The 20591-nt window shown below is 38.4% G+C and overlaps 1 protein-coding gene across 3 annotated transcripts in view; it reads right to left on the bottom strand.

Annotated features, from left to right (window-relative positions):
• Positions 1-20591, bottom strand: part of CRACD (capping protein inhibiting regulator of actin dynamics) — a 337455-nt gene that overhangs the window by 278653 nt on the left and 38211 nt on the right. The gene's annotated exons all lie outside the window — the stretch shown is intronic.

Genomic DNA, 20591 nt, shown 5'->3' with positions numbered 1-20591 from the left:
CAGATGGTCCCTGGACCAGATAAGTCCTGAAACCTAGCCCAGCCTCTCCAGAACATCAGATAGTTCCATCTCCCTACCCCATATTAGTGACAGACCCTTCCAACATGAAAAAGTTAGAATGGCCTAACCCAGACACCCCTAAACAGCAGGACAGAAAGATCAAAGGTGATGGTGGAGTCATACAGAGAAGACAGGATTTAACAAATGAATATGACTGCTGAGTCATTAAATTGATATTTCTTTTAGTCTCCAGTATTTAAGAGCAGTTAAAAGTAAAAACCTAAAATTGTGGAATTGTAACCCACACCAAACCCTGAAATCTGTTCCACAACTAATTGCTGCATTGTGCTTTGAAATTTATTCCTTTTTTGTATATATGTTACTCTTCAAAAAGGTTTTTTTAAAAAGTCAATAGTGATGATAAAAAAATATTTAAGCCTTCTAGCATCCTATATTCCGGAGCAGCTAGAGGGAAAAATCTGAGGATCATATGGCAGCCCATGACAAACTCTGGGATTTGTCCTGTAACTACTTGTTGAAGAGTGATTTGAAGACTACTGCTTTTTTCTTTCTTTGCTTTATATATACATATATATATATATATATATGTTATATTAGACAATGAAAAAGTCTAAAAAAATTGAAGCCATGTGTTTTTGGCAAAAGTGCCAGAGGAATGAGGTTGTGTCCACCCCAATGCAGCACATCAGAGGTGCTGCCATATTGCATTACAGGTGGTGCTAACCTGGATCACCTGTTAACATGGTGCCAGCCACATTCCTCCACTATAAAAAGTACTGTTTTCCCCTCTATAAATGAAAAAATCTTGGGGAAGTTACTCTGAGGCTATGAAAATATGCTTTGGCTCCTCAAACACTCATTCACTGATGTTAGAATTAATCAATGAATCTCGTTTGCCCCAGTTATTACCGTGGTATTGGCCTAATGGTGATTTTGTATTTGCTTCATTCTTTCTACATTTATTAGCTGGAATTCTTCTATAAGGAACAGCTGTCTCCTCTCCCAAAATATCTGTTCATTTTTGTCAGTATGGACTCATGGATATTGATTCTAATGCAGTTCTATAATTAATTACATTGTTGCTCAAACTGCTCCAGCTCTGGCCATTGGGAGCTCTTCCAAGTTGGTTCCTGTGTCCTTTTGACAGGCACTTCCTTAAGTCCTCATACCACAGTATATTCAAGGCTCATTCTGTATTTCCTCGAACTAAACCACATCTTCAATTAACCCTGGTTCCTTTTATTGGACATGGGTATTTAGAAATCATGGTGTGAGGTGTGCTTGTTGTAATACAGGTGTTACTGCGCCTCGTTCCTCTAAGCACCAATATTTATACACACACACACACATACTCTGTAGATATAGTGATGGCTGTACTCTCCATCTCTAATTCCAACCTTCCCCATTTTCTGAACTACAACTTCCCCCTCCAATTGTGAGAAAACCAGCTCTCATTATCTATAACATATTCACTTATTTGTTCTATACATATAAAGTATCTACAGAATTGTTAGTGAAGAACAGATTTACTGGTAATATCACAGCATTTCTGTACAGTTTTTGTAATCCATTCAAAATGTTAACTATAGCCAGTCAAAATCCTGTTTTCCAGCATTAAATCAGCTATTTTCTTCCTTATTCCCCATTAGCATGGACATGTTATACATTTGTAATATAGTTTGGTCCATTCGTCACTATATTCCATCTTGGGTTACCCTCACATCCTCGTTAATTGTAATGATTTATTGATGTTGACATTATGTGAAACATTACTATAGCTCTAAAAGTATAATCAGAGAGATGTCACTCCCTCCTCATTCCTACTAGCCTGTTTTCATTCGCTGCTTTTATCCCTCCTTTTTCCACCCATCCCTTGTAGATAGCCAATCTCTTTACAGTTTCCAGTTTATCCTTCCTGTATTTCTTTTATGCAAATGGGCAGATACATGTGTATTTTCTGATAACCCCTTCTTTCTTATATGAAAATTAGTATAGTACAGATACTCAGATACTCTTCTGCACGTTGCTTTTTCAATTTAACGGTATATCCTAATAATCACTTCAATTCAGAGATTTTCATTATTTTTTTACAGATGCTAATACACTACTCTGTAGATTCGCCATAGTTTACTCAACCATAATTATGTATGAGGACTTAGATGATTCCAACATTTTGCGATTGCAAACAATGCTGCAATGAATAACTTTGTGCATATGTATTTTCATACTTTCAGATTGTTGGAGGTATATCTCCAGGGTAATTTCCTAGAGGGGAGATTGCTGGGTCAAAAGGTAAAAGAGCACATATGATTTGAGGTCAAAAGGTAAAAGAGTATATATAATTTTGTTATGAGGGAATATTGCCAATTTTCCCTCTAGAAGTGTCATATCAATTTACATTTCCACCAGCAACGCATGAGAGTGTCTGTTTCCCGATAGCCTCACCAGAAGAATGTGTTGAAATGTTTTTTAATTTTTTCCAGTCTGATAGGTAGGAAAGAGGATTTCACTGTTGATTTTATTGTTTATGTTTTTCCTTGTTTTCTTAGTGTTTTATTTATGGTGCATTCATTCTTATTTCATGGAAACATATTATCTTCTCTTATCACTCTGGGAATATTAATGATAGTGTCTTCAAAGTTTTCTTCTTGTACAGTCCTCTAAATGCTGGCAAGGACAAGGTATAACTGGAACTCTCAACCACTGCAAGTGGAAACATAAATTGAAACAATTATTTTTAAAAAATAGTTTGTCATTTTTTAAAGATTAAAATAAGCATTCCCTTTGGCCCAGCATGTTCACTCCTTGGTATACATCCAATAAATGTGGATGTACTTAACAAGACACACGTCCAAGAAGGTTCACAGCAGCATACTTTGTAATAATCAAGAGTGAAAACAATCAAAATGTGTATCAATAGTAGAATGGACACATGATTGATTGCAGTGTATCTTCAATGGAATACTACACAGCAATGAAAATGAAGGAACTAGAGCTACAAGCCACAATGCAGATGAATCTCACAAACATTGCATGACGGAAGACAGACATAAAAGAAAACATACTTCATGACTTCAAACATATAAAAACAAAACTAGTATATAAAATGGACAAAAGTAGTGCTTAGGAGTATATGCTTAGGCAGTAAAACTATGAAGAAAAGCAAGAAAACTGTTACTGTAAAAGCCATGATAGTGGTTACTCCAGAGGTAGGGACGGAATAAGGATTGAAAGGGGACAGGAGGAGAAATTCTGGGGTGCTGGCAATTTTCTGTTTCTTGAACTCATGATAATTTTTAGTGGTTTGCTTTGCATTAAATGAAATAGACATTTATTTGTTTTGTACACTTTTCCACATTTCAACACACACAAAAAGCTTGGAATTCAAAGACAGGAAAGAAAGGAGTAAGAGAGGATGCAAAGGGGAAGAAAAAGGCAGGCCGAAACTGAGCTAACCAGCCCATTAGGACCAAAGTAGCAGCTCTGGATTAACTAGTTACTATTGTTATGTACCTCATGTAAACCAAACATTCCAGAAGGGCTCTTTTTCTATAAAAACTTCAAAAATAAGAGGTTCTCCAGGGCTCCAGGACTCCCTCAGATTCAACATAGCTTGAGGATCTATATACATAATAGTTATGTTTATGGTCCCTTTTGCAATAGGAATGAAAAATTTGCAAGGAATTAGCAATAGCCTAATGTTTGAACTGCACCTTAGACAAAAATGCAGGTACCTCTTTGAGGCATCACACATGAATGAGTCAGCCCCAAGACCTACATTATCTTCTCCATCAGAAAAACCCATTCTTTTCTTACATCCCAGCAGTAAGTGCCTATCCCAGCCAGAAGGATAGCTGAGTGTGTTCACCTTCCCTAAGGAACAATAAACATCTGGGTTCAATGATCTGAAGAGGAGACCAGAAAGAAGGACACCTCATTTCCACTCTAAGACATAACCCTGAATAGACTACTGGTCTGCCAGTTCTGTGCATCCCTGGGAGGTTCAAAGCCTGAAGAAATGAGAAACTGGAAAACTAAAAAGAAGGAGAAAAGTGATGAAAAGAGTGACAAGTTAGAAACACCAGGAGAGAAGAAAAGGAATAAATGTAGGTAAAATGTACAAAACACATGAGACAGGCACTGTTTTAAGCATTACAGATACAACAACAGTCTTTTAAGGTAGGTACAATCACTGACCCATTTTCCTAGAGGAAAATGAAGGCACTAAGAGTTAAATAACTGTTCAAGGTCAACAGGAAGTACCAATCCAGGATGTGAACCCAGACAGAGTGCCTTGAGCAACAGTTGTCTTTAAATATTATGCACACCACCTTCAGGGAAAATTCATGTATATGGTTTGTGAGTTTCACCACCATCTGTGGCAGCCTCAGCAGGAAAACCGAGATCTTGACCTTAAGTATGCTGCTCTACTTTGCTAAGTTGCCAGAATGCAATACACCAAAGTTGGATGGGCTTTTAATAGGGGGATTTATTTAGTTATAAGATGTACAGTTCTTCAGAAGAAAGACAGTTAGCTTTCATCTGAGGTTCTCTGTTACATGGGAAGGTACACGGTGATGTCTGCTGGCTTTCTCTCTTACCTTCTGGGTTCCAACGGTTTTTCCCGGGGAGGAGCCTCTCTGCAGCTCGGCAATGAGATGAGCTGCAAGTGCCGAGATGAGGTATGCTGAGCTGCTTGGACTGTGCTGCCTGGAGCTCTCTCTTTTAAGCCTCCAGCTAATTAAATTAAACATCACTCACTGCAGAAGGCACTCCCCTAGCTGACTGCAGATGTTATCAGCCATAGATGAAATTCACATGCTAATGATTCAAGTCCACAGCACCAGAACTCGGCACCATCACCTACCCAAGGTGACACCTGAACCTAACTACCATATGTGCTTTGTGCTTTTCTAGTAAATATATTTGCACTTTTCTACCAGGACAATTATCACAATTCAGCGGTGTTCATTAAATATTTCCTTGTTCTTGTGCAACTCCAATGAGATTTGATTATTAAAGACCAAAGCATTACAGAGGAGTCAAGAGGAAAAAGAATAATGATATCCTTCACAGGGTTCAGACAAGCCAGTCTGTTATTCGCTTTAGGGAACGACGTGACCTGTTCTGACTATAAAACAGCTTTCTTATGGCTGGTAAGAAAAGGTTCACACAGCCAATGGTGAGAGGGTTTGCAGATTAGAATATATCAATCCTGCCAAGCTTGGAACTTTCCAAATATACACGTGTTGATTAACAGTGTCAGAAAGGCCAACTCTCCCTCAGTAAGGATGAGTGCTTTTCAATACTAGCAGTCTCCAGAGTTTAGTTTTATAATTTTTAGAGAAGGATCACTCTTGGGACATGCAATTCATGTCTCCTCTCATTGTGATCTTTCAGTTGTTTACAGTTTGTAATCCTGTGAATCCTTAGGGCCCTTCCAAATCCATGCAGAGGGCAAAAGCAGCAGAGAGGATTTAGCTTGAAGATGTGTGGCATGGAACAAAGGAGATTACAAAGGACCAGAGGCCCAGCCTTGCAGGTACAGCCCGCCTCTTCAGGGCCCCTAAGTGGATATTAGGAAAGGCACTTCCCAGAAAAATAATTACATCATTTCACCCAGTGGCCTGAAAATCCTTCAACAGGAGACCAAATTATAACACAATAACTTAAATACACATCAGCGACTTTCCAGAAAGCAAATTTTAATGGAGACAAGAGCTTGAGGGTAGGAGAGGAATCCTGAAAGAAGTTAAGAGGTCAGGTCACAAAAAGGAGAGATGAGAGGCTTTAAGAAAAAAAACACCTACTCCACAATTTAGCCAGAAGCCAGTTATCTAGCCCAAAATTCAGGAAGAAACAATTACATTTTACAGGGATGGATTTTCAAAGCTGAAAGAGCAGAAAGAACGGAGTGGTGTTATATATAATAAACATCCAACAAACATCATACCTATTTCACATTTAGAATCATGACTGGCTTTTCTTCGTATTCTAAGTAGCCTGCATGGACTCAATGAATTTTGACAAGAAACAGAAGTATTAAAAGTTGGAAAGGATGCTGTCTCTTCACTGAAAAAGACAACCAAGGGTTTGCTATGTTGAAAAGCATCAGGTAAATATAATACCCCAACCAAAACCATTCCTGTCAATCCTAAAGAACACCTAAGGCAATATAAGATTCTACTAAGGTTCCATGCACTAAGGTTACTTTCCAAAAATCTACAACCTCCAGATGGGTTCCTGGACAAGATAAGTCCTGAAACCTAGAGGGCCCAGCTTCTCCAGAACATCAACTAGTTCCCTCCCCCATATCATATTATTGACAGCCCCATTCAATACGAAAAAGTTAGAATGGCCATAGCCCAAATACTCCTAAAGAGTAGATGAAAGATCAAAGGTGATGGTGGAGTTATACAGAGAAGGTAGGGTTTAACAAATGAGTATGACTGCTGAATCATTATATTGATATTTCTTTTAGTCTCCAGCATCTTAGAGCAGCTAGAAGTAAAAACCTAAAATTGTGGAATTGCAGCCCATACCAAACTCTGAAATCTATTCTACAACTAATTGTTGCAATGTGCTTTGAAATTTATTGCCTTTTTGTATATATGTTAATTTTCACAAAAAATGTCGAGTGTGGTGATAAACGCACAGCTATATGATGATATCATGAACCATGATTGTACACTTTGGGTGATTACATGGCATGTGAATATATAATATATATATCGATAAAAGTTTTTAAATAACAGTAACAATAATCGAAATAATAATCACCAACACTTAACAGAGAGCTTATTATATGGTAGGCAAGTTCTAAACCCTTCACTTATATTACCTCATCAAGCTCACACGCAAAAATATGTAGTAGGTCCTTTCATTACAGATTAATAGGGGTTGTTATTTCATTAAAAATGAGAACAGATTCAAGTTTGTGCTTTGCTCCTACCAGGACGAAACAAATCAGCTTCGCTGAATTTTAGTTATTTTTACTCAAAAATGGAAATAACTGGATGCTCTTTACTTTAAAGAGTCATTTGGAAGATCAATAATAGACCACAGGCAAATATCTTCTATTTTACAACAAAATACGTCATGCTTGTTTGGGGGCTGTAGTTTCATGTAATTACCTTTATGTTCCTATTTCTGCATTCTTGCAGCACTGTCCATACTTTTGGCTTCCAGAAAATGTGCAGAGCTCGGGGAGAGTGATTCGGTGGAAACTCTGAGTTTTTGAGGCTGTGAGCCAAGTGAAGACTTGATTCCCTGCCTCAGACATAGAAGCCAGTGCTAAACAGAAAACGGAGTGACAATTCATTATCATCCAACCTGAAAACATGCAATCACTGCCTCTTGCCGGGTGAACAATCTAGAGATGATTTATTGCTCTTGATAGTGAAATGAGAATAACATAGGAGAATTGTGGCTATTTAATGTGTTAACAATCCTGGACGTGCCTGGGAAAAGGCAAAGATGTCTCCTTTCTTCTCCTATCACAGGCAATATGGGATTGACAAAAGATGGAGAAGAAAATCTAATAATAAAAGCAAGATTTCTACTCAGCAGAGACTCACATTTTCACTACCTCAGGGGTCCCATTAGTCTATAAGGATTAATTGAACAAAATGATTAGTTCTATACAGAACACACACATTTTCTGCAAGTAAAAGTAATCACTTGATGGGGAAGGGTGGGCAAAACTGAACTTTATTCTTAAGAAAAAAAAAAAGTGGTGCAACGGTGGCTCAGTGGCAGTTCTCACCTGCCATGCCAGAGACCCAGGTTCAATTCCCGGAAACTGCCCATGCCAAAAATGAATAAATAAAACTGAACTTTATTCTTATATTGTAAGCTCATTTTGAATTGTCCAAACCAGACTCTTAAAAAACAAAACAAAAAAAGCCCAGCTAGGATCTATTCAGAGATGTCACCCTTTGAGTTATTCATACCCACTGCTAGGCTAGAAGTGGCCCATCCTACATTGGTCCAGACCCTATTAGATTTGGAGTTCAGCCAGCCAGCTGGTTGCACTGGAGACCCACATGCGGAGTTCAAACGACCCATTCTGGGAGGTGCCTGATTAGGTACATATTGGTCTAGCGCTCCTCTTTCCAATGTTGAATCCTCTTTCCCTCTTTTTTCTCCTCTTTTTGCTTCTAGCTCTTCCTTTTGTCATATCCTTTGAGCCATGCATATATCTTTATTACAGTCCATATATGGTTCCATTCTTTTCCAGAAAACACAGTTGTGGGGGGTAGACAGAGAAGGATATGGGTTTGTTCAGTTAGAGACAGTGTTTGCCCCCTGGAAGTTAGGTAAGAGGGGCTTTTTAAAGACATTTATTCATTCACTCATTCAACATATATTTATTGAGCTCCAACCACACGTCAGGTGCACTGCTAAAATCCAGGGATAAGATGACGAGCATAACCAGATGCAGGACCTGACCGTGTGAGGCTTGCGGACCAGCAGGGAAGAGGCATTAATAAATAATCACACATAAATGTAGATTGGCAACAGTGGTGAGAGCTGTGCTGGTTTGAATTTGTTATATACCCCAGAAAAGATTACGTTCTTTTAATCCATTCTTGTGGGGGCAGACTTATTGTTGGGTGAGACCTTTTGAAATGTGAACCTCCAAAACAAGGTGGATATTAAGCATTTACTGGAGTTCTTTGAGCGCTCACAGGGAAAGAGAGCTTAGATACAAACACCCTGGGAAAAACAAGCACGGACCCACAAAAGCCCAGAGACATTTTGGAGAGGAGGACTAGCAGACACTGCCATGTGCCTTCTCATGTGACAGAGGAACCCCGGATGCCAGCAGCCTTTCTTCAGTGAAGGTATCCTCTTGTTGATGCCATAATTTGGACATTTCAATGGCCTTAGAGTTGCAGCTTGTAACTTAATAAATTCCCATTGTTAAAAGCCAACCCATTTCTGGTATATTGCATTTCAGCAGCTTCAGCAAACTGAAACAAGTGCTATGAAGTGAAGGTATATAGGGTTCACGAACATAAAGTAGTGGTGTGGCCTAGTAGGGCAGTCCAGGAAGGCTTCCCTGAAGAAGTGATAGCTGGAACTGAGAGTCCAAAGATGAGGTGAAGAAAGAGAGAGCACCAGGAAGAGAGAGTGGAACAGCCTTGTTAAGCAAAGATGAGGTCTAAAGAGAGCCCACGTGGCTGGAATAAAGTCAACAAGGGTGCAAGTGAGCTGGAAGTGACAGGAGGGGCCACATCTAGTAGACAAAGTTGAGCAGTTTGAGTTTTCCGATAAGCAATGGAAACTCTGAAGGGTTATAATCAAGAAGATGATGACTTGAGTTTTCAGAAAGCTCAGATATGACAAAATCACCTATGTACTCCACTAACTAAACTCTTCTGAACAGTTTGTCTCTGGACCCACTTCTTAACATCCTCAAGGGAATTCATTCAAACGGTTGATTTTGCTGTTTGGTATGACAGAAAGAACAGTAGGCCAGTGGTCACGACACTGGGGTTTTTGTCTGTTTGGAAACCTTGAACTAGTTACTACATTTGTCTAGTGTGGACACTAAGACCACATAGCACTATTCTGATTCTGTGACTCAGATTAGGGAAAAAAATAAGACACACTTTAAAAAATGCACATGGTCAATGAATATGAAAAAGATGCTGATATTCATTCACAATCAGAAAAATTAAAATGCATTAGATTGGCAAAAAATAATTGCTAACAAGGATGTGGAAACCTGTACTATTAAGTGGGAGTGCAAATTGGTCTAATCACTTTTCAGAACAATTTGGCAGAATCTGGACAGACTAAAGGTGGACACATCCTGTAACTTAGCAATTCCACCGACAGATACAAACCCTAAATAAACTTTCACACATGTGCATAAGGAAACACATATAAGAATATTTATAGCGTCAGTTTTGATGGAAACAGCCTAAATATCAGCAGAATAGAGAAATGTGGCATATCCATAAAATGGAAAACCATATAGCAATGAAAATGCATGAAACAGAGCAAAATATATAGCAACAAGGGTAAATCTCAAAGACAAGAGATTGAGAAGGATACATTCAGCATGATAACTTTTATGTTCAATAGCTTTACATAATGTTTCATATAATATGAAATATATGCCCAGTGATACTATGCTTTGTTTCATATCATATCCATTTTTGATAAAAGTACAAATTTAGGCATGGGAATGCTAAACACCAAATTCAAGCAGTAACCTCTAGGGGAAGGGAGGGAAATGTGAACAGGGTAGGAACTTCAACCCCATCTGTATTATTTTAATACCTTAAAGTGCGTGGCAGGTGATCACGATGTTGACAGGAGGGAAGGAGGAAGAAGAACAGGTTGCTTCTCTAGATGAATGTTGTCAAAGAGCAAAACCTGGTTATATGTAGAGGAAAAGTGGTTGGACTTTGTCTTAACCATGGCTTGGGCATGGATGTCCCAGTAACTGACCCTGTGGCCCTGGATGAACCCTCTGAGCACTCCAAGTATTAACTTCCTTTTTTATGTATGGAGATTGCAATAGGTGATTTCTAAGGCCTTTGCTGATCTCAAATCTCTTGGTTTTCTACTGTTCTCCCCTCTCCCCATCACAATTAGGGCCCCTGACCCCGGCAGCAGAGGGTCTAAGGCATGAACCAATCATCCACCTAATTTTTAAGCTAAACTGAAGTTTCAAACTTGCATTTGCTTATTTATCTATCAACTCGTATGTTTTCGTCTTCTCAATTGCCCATCAAGGGCAATCTTCTTACCAATCGGTTGATAGGACACAGGGTGGAAAATAGGGAGGAGTTAGCAAAAGTACTATTAACTAATTTAAATTTGTTAACTGTTCTAATTATGTAACTGCTTACTTTCTGTCACTAAAATGCCAAACTTTTTATAACTAACCTATGGACAAGTTGTACATAATGCCACTTAAAATGGAGTGAATAAATTATTAAATTTAGCTATGTATGCTAACCAAGCAAGGCTAATTCTTCCCGGTGTTGAAATAACATTATTATGTCTTTTAACAAAAACCTCATTCATTTTCAGGGAATAATTTGGTTGGTTAAACACCACACAACTGGTTTCCAATGACCAACATCTGGTGCCAAAAATGACATACATATGATTTCTCCAGCATCTTATTTCAATAGGCTCTGCTAATCGAGACGCTGCAGTTGCAGAGTTAGTCCATAGCAACACATATGGCATTGTATGATACACAGTTGGGCAGTCTGTCCCACTTCCAGCCTGCTGCTCACTTAATTTAGCCCAGCGAGTGACAAATTGAACTCTGTTGGCTTGGCCCACGGATGTCTTGATGTCTGCTAACCCAACAGAGCCTCCTTTCTTGAGTCTGTAAGTCATAGGAAAGAGAGCCAGGTCTCACTAGGGCAAAACCATCAAAAGACACTGGGAACCATGGAAACTGGCCATTTCGGAAGAGTCAATATGCCAAAAGCCTAAAACACTCCCAGTGTGAGCAGCTGAAGGATACTGCTCCTCTAAGCCACAGATATGTCTATTTTTACCTTGAGGAAATTGTGGTTTTGTCATAGCTAGCAGAGCCTTACGTGAAAGGCAGGTGAGTATATCAACAAAGCATGCTCCCAAAGAACAGGAAGAAGAGTCCAACCCCATCTGAAAAAACAAAGGAGCCAGAGGAAACAGAAAACATTAAATACTAATGTCAGATCATGGTCCTAAAAAAAGGGCACCTGTATAAGGCTGTCCCTAATAGACAAAAGCTCAGCCTACCCAAAGTCTTCCACGTGACTCTAAAGGTACCTACAATATTCTTGAAAGATGAAGGTTCAAGTTTCCAAACCAGAATGATGATTCACACAGGAGTTCCACAATTACCTACACCTTCAAACAAAATCTAAACGGACATCTATTCCTGAATGAATGGTCACTGAATCTATACAAACGCTGTGTCCAATATAATTAACAGGGTGGGAATTCAGCAGAGAGCTGTTTATCTTGGTAAAGAATAAGTTTGATGACTGCATCAAGTTTAAATGTGGAGATCTCCTGGGAAACAAGCTATTGAGCCCTGGGAATTATCCTGTTGACACCTTAAGTTCTTGTTATTAGTAAGTGGAAGGAGTATTAATTATTTCAGTTATTAAAAATGAAGCAATAGCACTCTAAATCTGTGACCACTAAAATTATTCTTAAAGAGTAGATCAGAATATTTTGTTTCATGTTGATCACATTTTGTAGAATTATCCAAGATTATAATATTTATTTACATTTTTGCCAAAGTGGCTTAAGTATGTGGGTATGCAGAGAAAGTTAACATTTAAGCTTAAGTGTCATCATCTACCTTGTAAAAAAATCAAGGCAGATTGTACAAACCGCTAAAGCAGATTCTATCACTCTTCACCAGAAAGCCTTAAATCCTTCCTATTTTGGTTCCAGCTAACTTGACTTCATTTTCAAAGTAACTTTACAGTGAGTCCTAAATATGCTACTGTAAAACATTTCTCAAGTCAATGTACAAAAGCTATCTTAAAATATCAGAACTTCAAACTGGAAAGTCCAAGTTAACTGGATTTGCCGTAAGGCATTTTGAAAAAAAAATTTAAAGGATAAATATACCAACAAAATGTTTATAGTTACAAAATACAACTTTTGGGGAAAATTAAACATTCATATAAATATATTTTCTCATTTTAGAGAAATCTAATGTTGATTTATAGAATAATAATAACTGATGGAGGGGAAGATAGGTTAGGCAAAGAGTAAATTCTTAAAAAATTGTCAAGTAGAGATCAGATCAAAAATAAAAATGCCATTTCTCTAAAATTATCAATAACAGCAATCTTTCCTTCCTCCTCTCTGACTATCACTTCTTTTTTTCCCCTCCAATAGCTCTGTCCAATAATTCCTTGATCCCATGGGGACCTATAATCCACTGATCTCACCTCTTTTTCACCTTCACTCCTTATTTTCTTGTCTTCCAATTTCTCCTTAACTGGCTTAGATCCATGGTCCATCATAATAATCATTTCTTTCATCTACCCAGGCCCTCTTCTCATTTTATCTTATTCACCTATAAAACCGCTAAACCCAATTCTTACCTCTTCACCAACAGCACCAATGCTTTAAACATGGCTGGAGAAACTCTCCTAGACTGGTCTCATTTTCAATTCAAGATCACTAACCTAAAGCAGGATCCTTAGCACAGTCAGAAAATCCTACTGCACTACTATACCATCTGCTCTTCCATTCTTAAAGACAAGTATTCCCTACATTATCTTCTTTCCTCAAACCTCCAACAGGGCCTCTCCCCATCCTCACTCTCCTCTGATGGAACAGAGGCAACTGAAAGAGAACTTCTACAAGCTCTCACCACTGTATCTGCTTATCCACCTGTACCTGGGCCCATGTACTGTATCTGCCTTCCCCCCATCACTATGGGTGATGTGTACATTTCCATCTAAGGCCAACCCCTCTACTTTATGCACTAGACCCCAATCACTCTTGTCTACTCAAGGGCAGGGCTTCAGTGATTCTCCCCACTTCTACATCATTAATTTTCCCACTCTACTTAATTATCCATTAGCATATATGTGCGTATAAGCATGTTATATTTTCTATCCTCCAAAAAAAAAAAAACCCTCTTGACCCCTCATTTCCTTTCTGTTCCTTCTGTACCACTACTCAGCTCATTACAACAAAACTAAAAAGTCTTGTCTACCTGTTGCCTCCAATTCAACCCCTTTGATTATCCCTCAAATCTATTCCAATCAGTCTGTGGTTGTACACCATTCCACTGGGCTACTCTTGTCCGTGTCACCAATAATCTTCACACTGCTAAATCTAGTGGTCAATTCTCAGGCCTTACCTTGCCTGACTTCTCAGCAACATCTGAAACCGTGAATCATTTTCTCCTTCTTGAACTGCTTTCTTCTCTTGGTTCCAGAATATCATTACCTCACCATATGCTCTTTCTCAGTCTTTGCTCAGTCCTTATCATGTCTCGAGCCTCTTAAATGTTGCAGTGCTGCAGGACTCAGTCCTTATACATCTTCTTTTCTTGATTTATACTCACTGTTTGGACAGTTTCACCTAGTCTCATGGCTTTAAATACCAGCTATATGCTGATGTTCCCCAAACATACATTTCCAGCCCAGATCTCTCTCCTGAAGTCCAGTCCCATACATACCTCTACCCCCCATAAATCTCTACTCGGATGTTAGGTAGACATCCAAAATTAGTATGTCCAAAACTGAACTCCTGATCTACCCCTCCAAAACTATAACCTTTCCCCCCATCCCAAATCTTCTCCTTCTCAATAGAAAGCAACTCTCTTTCCAACGGCTCTTTCCACAAACTTTGGCATCATCTTTGACTCCTCTTTTTCTGACTTCCCACACCTAATCTATTATCAAAACTTCTTCGTTCTATCTTTGAAAATATGAAATATACCACGGCATATTTAAAATTGGGCCGCTTCTCACTGCTCCATCGCTACCACCTCACCCGAGTCATCATCATATCTCAACTGGATGAACAAGTCTCCTACTTATGTCACCGCTCCCTGTGAAAATCCTCCAGTGACTTTCCAACCCTTTCAGGTAAAAGCCAAAGTTTTTGCAATTGCCTATAACACTACGTATGAGGAACGTGCTCACCTCATCTCCCACCACTCTCCCCTTAACTTATCCCATTTCAACCTCACTTGTCTGGGTGTTCCTTGAACAGGCCAGACACCCCCAGCTCAGAGACTTTCCACAGGTTGTCACCTCAGTCTGGTTCACTCTCTCCCTGATAACCACATGCTACCACCTCAGTTTCTTTAAGTCATTGTTCAAATGCCACCTTCTGAGTAAGGTCTTTCCTACCAATTCTATTAATAATTACAACAGTCTCTATTACTTTTCCCTGTTTTTTCTCTATTGAAGTCATTGATATTTTGCATTTTAGTACTGACAGTATGGATAAAATCTGCATGTTCTTAATTTTTACTTTATTCTCTGTCTCCCTCTACTAAAATAAAAGTGCACAAGAGGGCGGGCCGCGGTGGCTCAGCGGGCAAGAGCGCTTGCCTGCCGTGCCGGAGGACCCCGGTTCGATTCCCGGCCCCAGCCCATGTAAAAAAAAAAAAATAAACAAACAAACAAAATATAATAAAACAAGAAAATGTTTAAAAATGTTTCCCTTTCTTCCTCCCTTCCTTCCTTCTCTGTCTTTCCTTCCTTTCCTCCCTCTCTCTAAAAAAAAAAAAAAAAAAAAAGTGCACAAGAGCAGGAATTTTTGTACACTGCTCTGTCCTCAGGGCCCAGGAGAGCTCCTGGCACATTGTAGGCAATATTTATTTGTTGAATGAATGAGTGAGCAAAAATGAGCATATTATATGATTTAAACTATATGTTATACTATGTTTTAATTTTGATGTAGTCTAATTTATCCATCTTTTCACTTATTATTTATGATTGTTAATGTCTTGTTTAAAAAATCCTTCTCTATACCAATATGCTTTTATGCCATTTCTCTAAAAAGAAATGAAAAGTACAAATCATAAAACAAATTGATCATTTTGCTTTCTTCTTCCTGATTATAGGCACCATAAACAAAGCTAAAAGGAAAAAAAAGATGAAGAGAAGATCCAAAATATATAAAAAATTCCTCGAATTTTATAGGAAAAGGGAAAAAATATTTTAATAGGCAAAATTGAAAATGACACAATTCACAGAAAAGGAAACTCAAGAGATCAACAGTCCTCAGAAAAGGTGCTCTGTTTTATTGCTGATCAGAACATGCAGATTAAAACAAGTATGAAGAAACATTTTATACTCATGAAATTAACAAAAATTGAGAAATCTGTCAATACTGAGTGGTGGTGAGGATGTAGTTAAATTAAAACTCTCATACTTTGCTGGTGGATGTATAAATTGGTACAACCATTTTAAAGAACAGTTTGATCATAGCCAAATTCTCACACATATACAAGGATGAAGAAGGATCTGCAGAGTGTGATATCATTTATGAAACATTTTAACTTGGACAATACTCTATATTACTATGGCCACATGTACGTAAAGTACTAAAAAAAAGAATGAAAAGCATTTATACCAACTTTAAGACAGTGGTTACCTTAAGGAGGAAGGGATGTGAATCGCATTGCTGAGGAATAGAAAAGGGACTTTACGTACGTCTAAAATAATCTACTTCTTAAATTAAATTAAAAAGAAAGATCTGAAGCAAATATTGCAAAAAGTTATCTCAGTGGTGAGCACGTGGGTAACAATGTTTCCATAAATTTGAAAATTACATTTCTTCGCTTTTATTACAAAAACAAATTTTATAAAAACTTGCAAAATTTTTGATAGATAATACTGTTAAATGTATACAAATTAATGTATATAAAGCTATGGAATACATACAAGTGAATGTTATAAATTCCTTCTATATTTTCCTGTGCCTGCATTTCCAACTAAAGACTGCAATAGCCAATGGAACAGAAGTCACACACATTATTACTGACTTGTTAGGGTAGGAGGTTTACGCTCCTAGAGGCAGCAAGGATTCCAAAGAAACAATTATGGAAGGAAACAATTATGGGAGGAAAGTTATATGTAAACCAACCCATTTTGCATTGCATTTTTTCCAAATACAGTTTTAGAACAGCTTTTAAATAGCTTTTTAATAGCTAAAAAAAAAGCTTTTTCAATAGCTTTTTTTCCAAAGACAATTTTAAAATCCCTCAGGTATTTAACGATACAGCAAATCATTTTTCCAACACTGAAAAGATACTATAGGTGCTCAATAAATACCACTTGAACTAAACTAATATTTAAGTAAACTTTCACAACCTATGCTATCAATTTCTGGTGACTATCATTATAAAGAGGCAAATCTTCCAAACTGTATCACTTTAAACTTTCCTTATTCAAACCAAATGATCACAGCTGCCAGTATCCCAATCGGAAGCTCAGGGATTGCTGGCCAAGGTGCATACATCACTGAAAGGAAAATAAAGACCACCTGGGAAGGAAGGACCTCTGTGATTCTGCCAACATAAAAGGCATCAGCATCTTCTTCCAGCTAATCGCTATCTAAGATGGCCTTGGGCCAGAAGGGCTTCTGGTTACCTAACCCCTTGAAGCATAAGCAAGGTCTGCAGGATTCTGATATTGTCACTTTCCTTTGTCACTTTTGTAGCAACAAGAGTATCAAAAACATTCAGAAGATAAGGCATCACTTTGGCACTGAAGATCTCAAATGGAACCTGGCACCAGAATTCCTATCCAGAACTTCCAGCAGAAGGACTTGCCTACCAGGAAAACAGGCAAGAGCATTTAAGGGAAGGGACGAAAGTCCTGAATGCAGGACATATGAGGCCAGGCTCTGTGTACCTAGGGAACTCGAAAGGCTCTTTATTTGTAAAATGGGAAATAACTTTCACTATATATTAAAGATTTCAGAAACCTCAAGTGAAAAGAGCAAGGCAAAAATGCAAATCAATATAGAATCATGAAGCTGCACAGAAATTCCTCAACAGCAATTTTCTGAGTTTCAAACACAATCCCCAAGAACCTCCAGGCAAACAGAACCAATTTATGTCACATCAGGAAACAGGGAAGGGGAAGTAACATTTGTTAATTCTAGGCTAGCATGACCTCTCACTGCCTAGCACATAGGTCATCACTCTACCAAATCTCGTTGAATCCTCAAAGCAACCCTACAAGGTAGTATTATCAGCCCCATTTGATATATGAAAAAGGACCAAAGAGAATCAAATAAATTGCCCAAAGTAAAACAAGCAAAAACAGAAACTAAACCAAAACACCAACTGAGCAGAACTCAATTCCATATCCATCTGATTCTAAAGCATCTGCTAAGTCATCTATACCAATGCTACTCAATAAAAGCATAACACAAGTCACGTATTTAATTTTAAATTTTCTAGCACTCACATTAAAAAGTGTCTACTTTTTCACCCTTCTCCAAAAAATAACCTCTTATTTTCCTTCATAACACCACTAACTAAATTATTCTACTCATTATTTGTTCATTTGTTTATGGCCCCCATCTCCCCCATGAAAATAAGCTCCATGTCAGCAGAGCCTTTTTCTGTACCTTTCATCACTCCTTTCCCAAAGCATGGAACCGTGCCTGACACACAGAAGGTAGTCAGTAAATATTTGTTGAATTAATGAATTGCTATAGCCAAAGGGCACAAATTCTCTCTCTGCAAACTAGGCAATGCATTTACCATAGAAATAATGTTATATGACAGTTTATTTCCCAGACTACTCCAGCAAAACCTAATTAGTCCAGAATGTGACTAAAACTTGGGAGCAAACAGAAGAGCATATCACAATGACAGCAACTAGTTTAGTTGAGTAAAAGCGTCTTAAAGGCCCAGGGCACTGTAAAAAAATCACTTTTACTTCCCCAGTGATTGGCAGAAGTTCTGGAACATAACAGGCCTTTGATAGGAATGAATGAATCACTGCCAAGGAAAAATTTAAATCAATTCCAGCTATACTACGGGTTAAATGATCATTGGCAGGCAATCCTGGAATCCTGAACAACAAATACAACACTGTCTGTGTAAAAACATATTTCAAGAGGGCATCTCTGATTCCTTAATTCGGGTATGGTGCCATGCTATATACATGTCTGTATTAGAAAAGACTGCTCTGGTGTCCAGCAACAGAAATTCAACCCAAGGTAGCGGAAGCAAAAAAGAGGAATTTATCGCTAGGATTCAATTTATCATTAGGAGTCTAGATGCCCCAGCTGGGTCTCAGGAAGAACTCTAACTAGAGACCCAAACCTGCCGGAATTTCCTCTCCATCGCCGGTATCTGCTCCTCTGAGTATTGGATTGGTTTCCCTCTCATTCTCTGTACTGTGGCTTCCTCCACTTTTCTAGGTCTCCTGGTGAGAAATATGGCCACTAACGGCTCCTAAGCTTTACGGATCATTGTTTAGTCACCCAGAACTCCTTGGCCTTTCTGCTTCCATTCCATTTCAAAAACCCCTGGGCAAAAGAGGAATCAGCCCAGCTTGCAAGGTGCCTACCCTTGGACCAATCAATGGTGACCCCAGTATTGGGATCAGGTTGTACAAATAATAACCATGTGCTGGTTGAGTATAAAAGGGTGCCAAGCAGACAAGTCCACAGGAGCCCCATTATGGCACCCCTAAACACTTCATTTCCTTCTTCATCGTACTCATCACACATGACCATAGCAACCTGTTCAAAGCTTACCTTCCCTGAGAAGTCATAAAGTCAATGAGGGCAAAGTGTGAGTGTTTCTCTGGTTCTCTGCTCTATCCTCTTGTTGGGGGTAGTTTCTGGCACATAGATGCCCCTCAGTAAATGTCAATTGAAGTGAGACCAATTGAAAAATGAAATTTTAAGGGGAAGACATACAGTGAATGTAAAATTCCTACCAGGGGGAAGTTTTTATACAAACTAATGAAAGATTGAGACTCTACCGATCCATGAAATAAAGCTGTCTTCTTTATAGGCAGCACCTAGAGCATTCAATTGGGAATCCAGCATTGTCGACCACAAAATCCTATATAACACCCTGACCAAAACTACTTTGTGCAAATGATTCCCGTACACTCACTTGCTAAGTTCCCCCACAGGAAGCAATGCCATAGGCAGCAGTTTAACAGCAGACATTCTATCAAGAAAAGTGATAGGGCTCAGGAAAAAAAAATTCTGCAAAGTGAACCCTCAGGTAACAAAAGCAGCAACTGGGCAGTGAGGGAAGAGGAAAGCATCGTGTTTACAGCTTAACAAAAGGAAGGATAAGAAGCTCTGTGACTGTGGCAATGCAAGCTCCTTCCACCTAGAAAGTGACCCAATTTAGCTGGCACATGAGATTCTACTTAAAGCTACAGTATGAACTTTTCAAAGCATGTACATCTATACCCCTAACCTTTTATAAGACATTCTAAATGTGGTACTTCCATTGGCAATATTAAATATTAATCCATGTAATCCTTAAACCTTAAGTAAAATACCACTAATATATCAGTGAAGAAGCTGAGTCACAACACTGTTAAAACCAAAATAACCTGCCAGAATCTGGTATCTGGATTGTCTCTACACAACGTAAAATCAAATGAAACACTGACTTAAGTAATTACTCATATGTGTATAGCCTTTACACTGCACTTTCACATTTACTAAATCATTTATTCAATTATTATTATGCCCATTTGAAACATGAAGGAAGGCTCCCCAGAGGGAATAAGTAACTTGCCATGAATCAGGTTAGCTATTTAGCTAAAACGGTACTTCAACCAGGTCTTTGATGCTAAATCCACTGTTCTTTCTATTGCCTCAAAATCACTATAATTGTGATAAAATTATAATTTTAGTATAAGTGAGTATTTCTCACATTTGCAACTACTGCAAGTCATTATTTTATGCTGTATATATATAATTAGTATGTGTACTGACAAAATCCCAGTTTTATGATATTGTACAAGATTCTTAGCTTCATTAATCTTCGGTTTCTTCATCCATAGAATGGTATGTTAATGTCAACCACACAAGGTTGTCTTAACGGTTAAATGAGAGGGAGGCTT

Source organism: Tamandua tetradactyla, chromosome 19 (genome assembly GCF_023851605.1).
Source record: "Tamandua tetradactyla isolate mTamTet1 chromosome 19, mTamTet1.pri, whole genome shotgun sequence".
Taxonomy (NCBI): Eukaryota; Metazoa; Chordata; class Mammalia; order Pilosa; family Myrmecophagidae; genus Tamandua; species Tamandua tetradactyla.
This window is presented reverse-complemented; position numbering and strand designations above follow the sequence as displayed.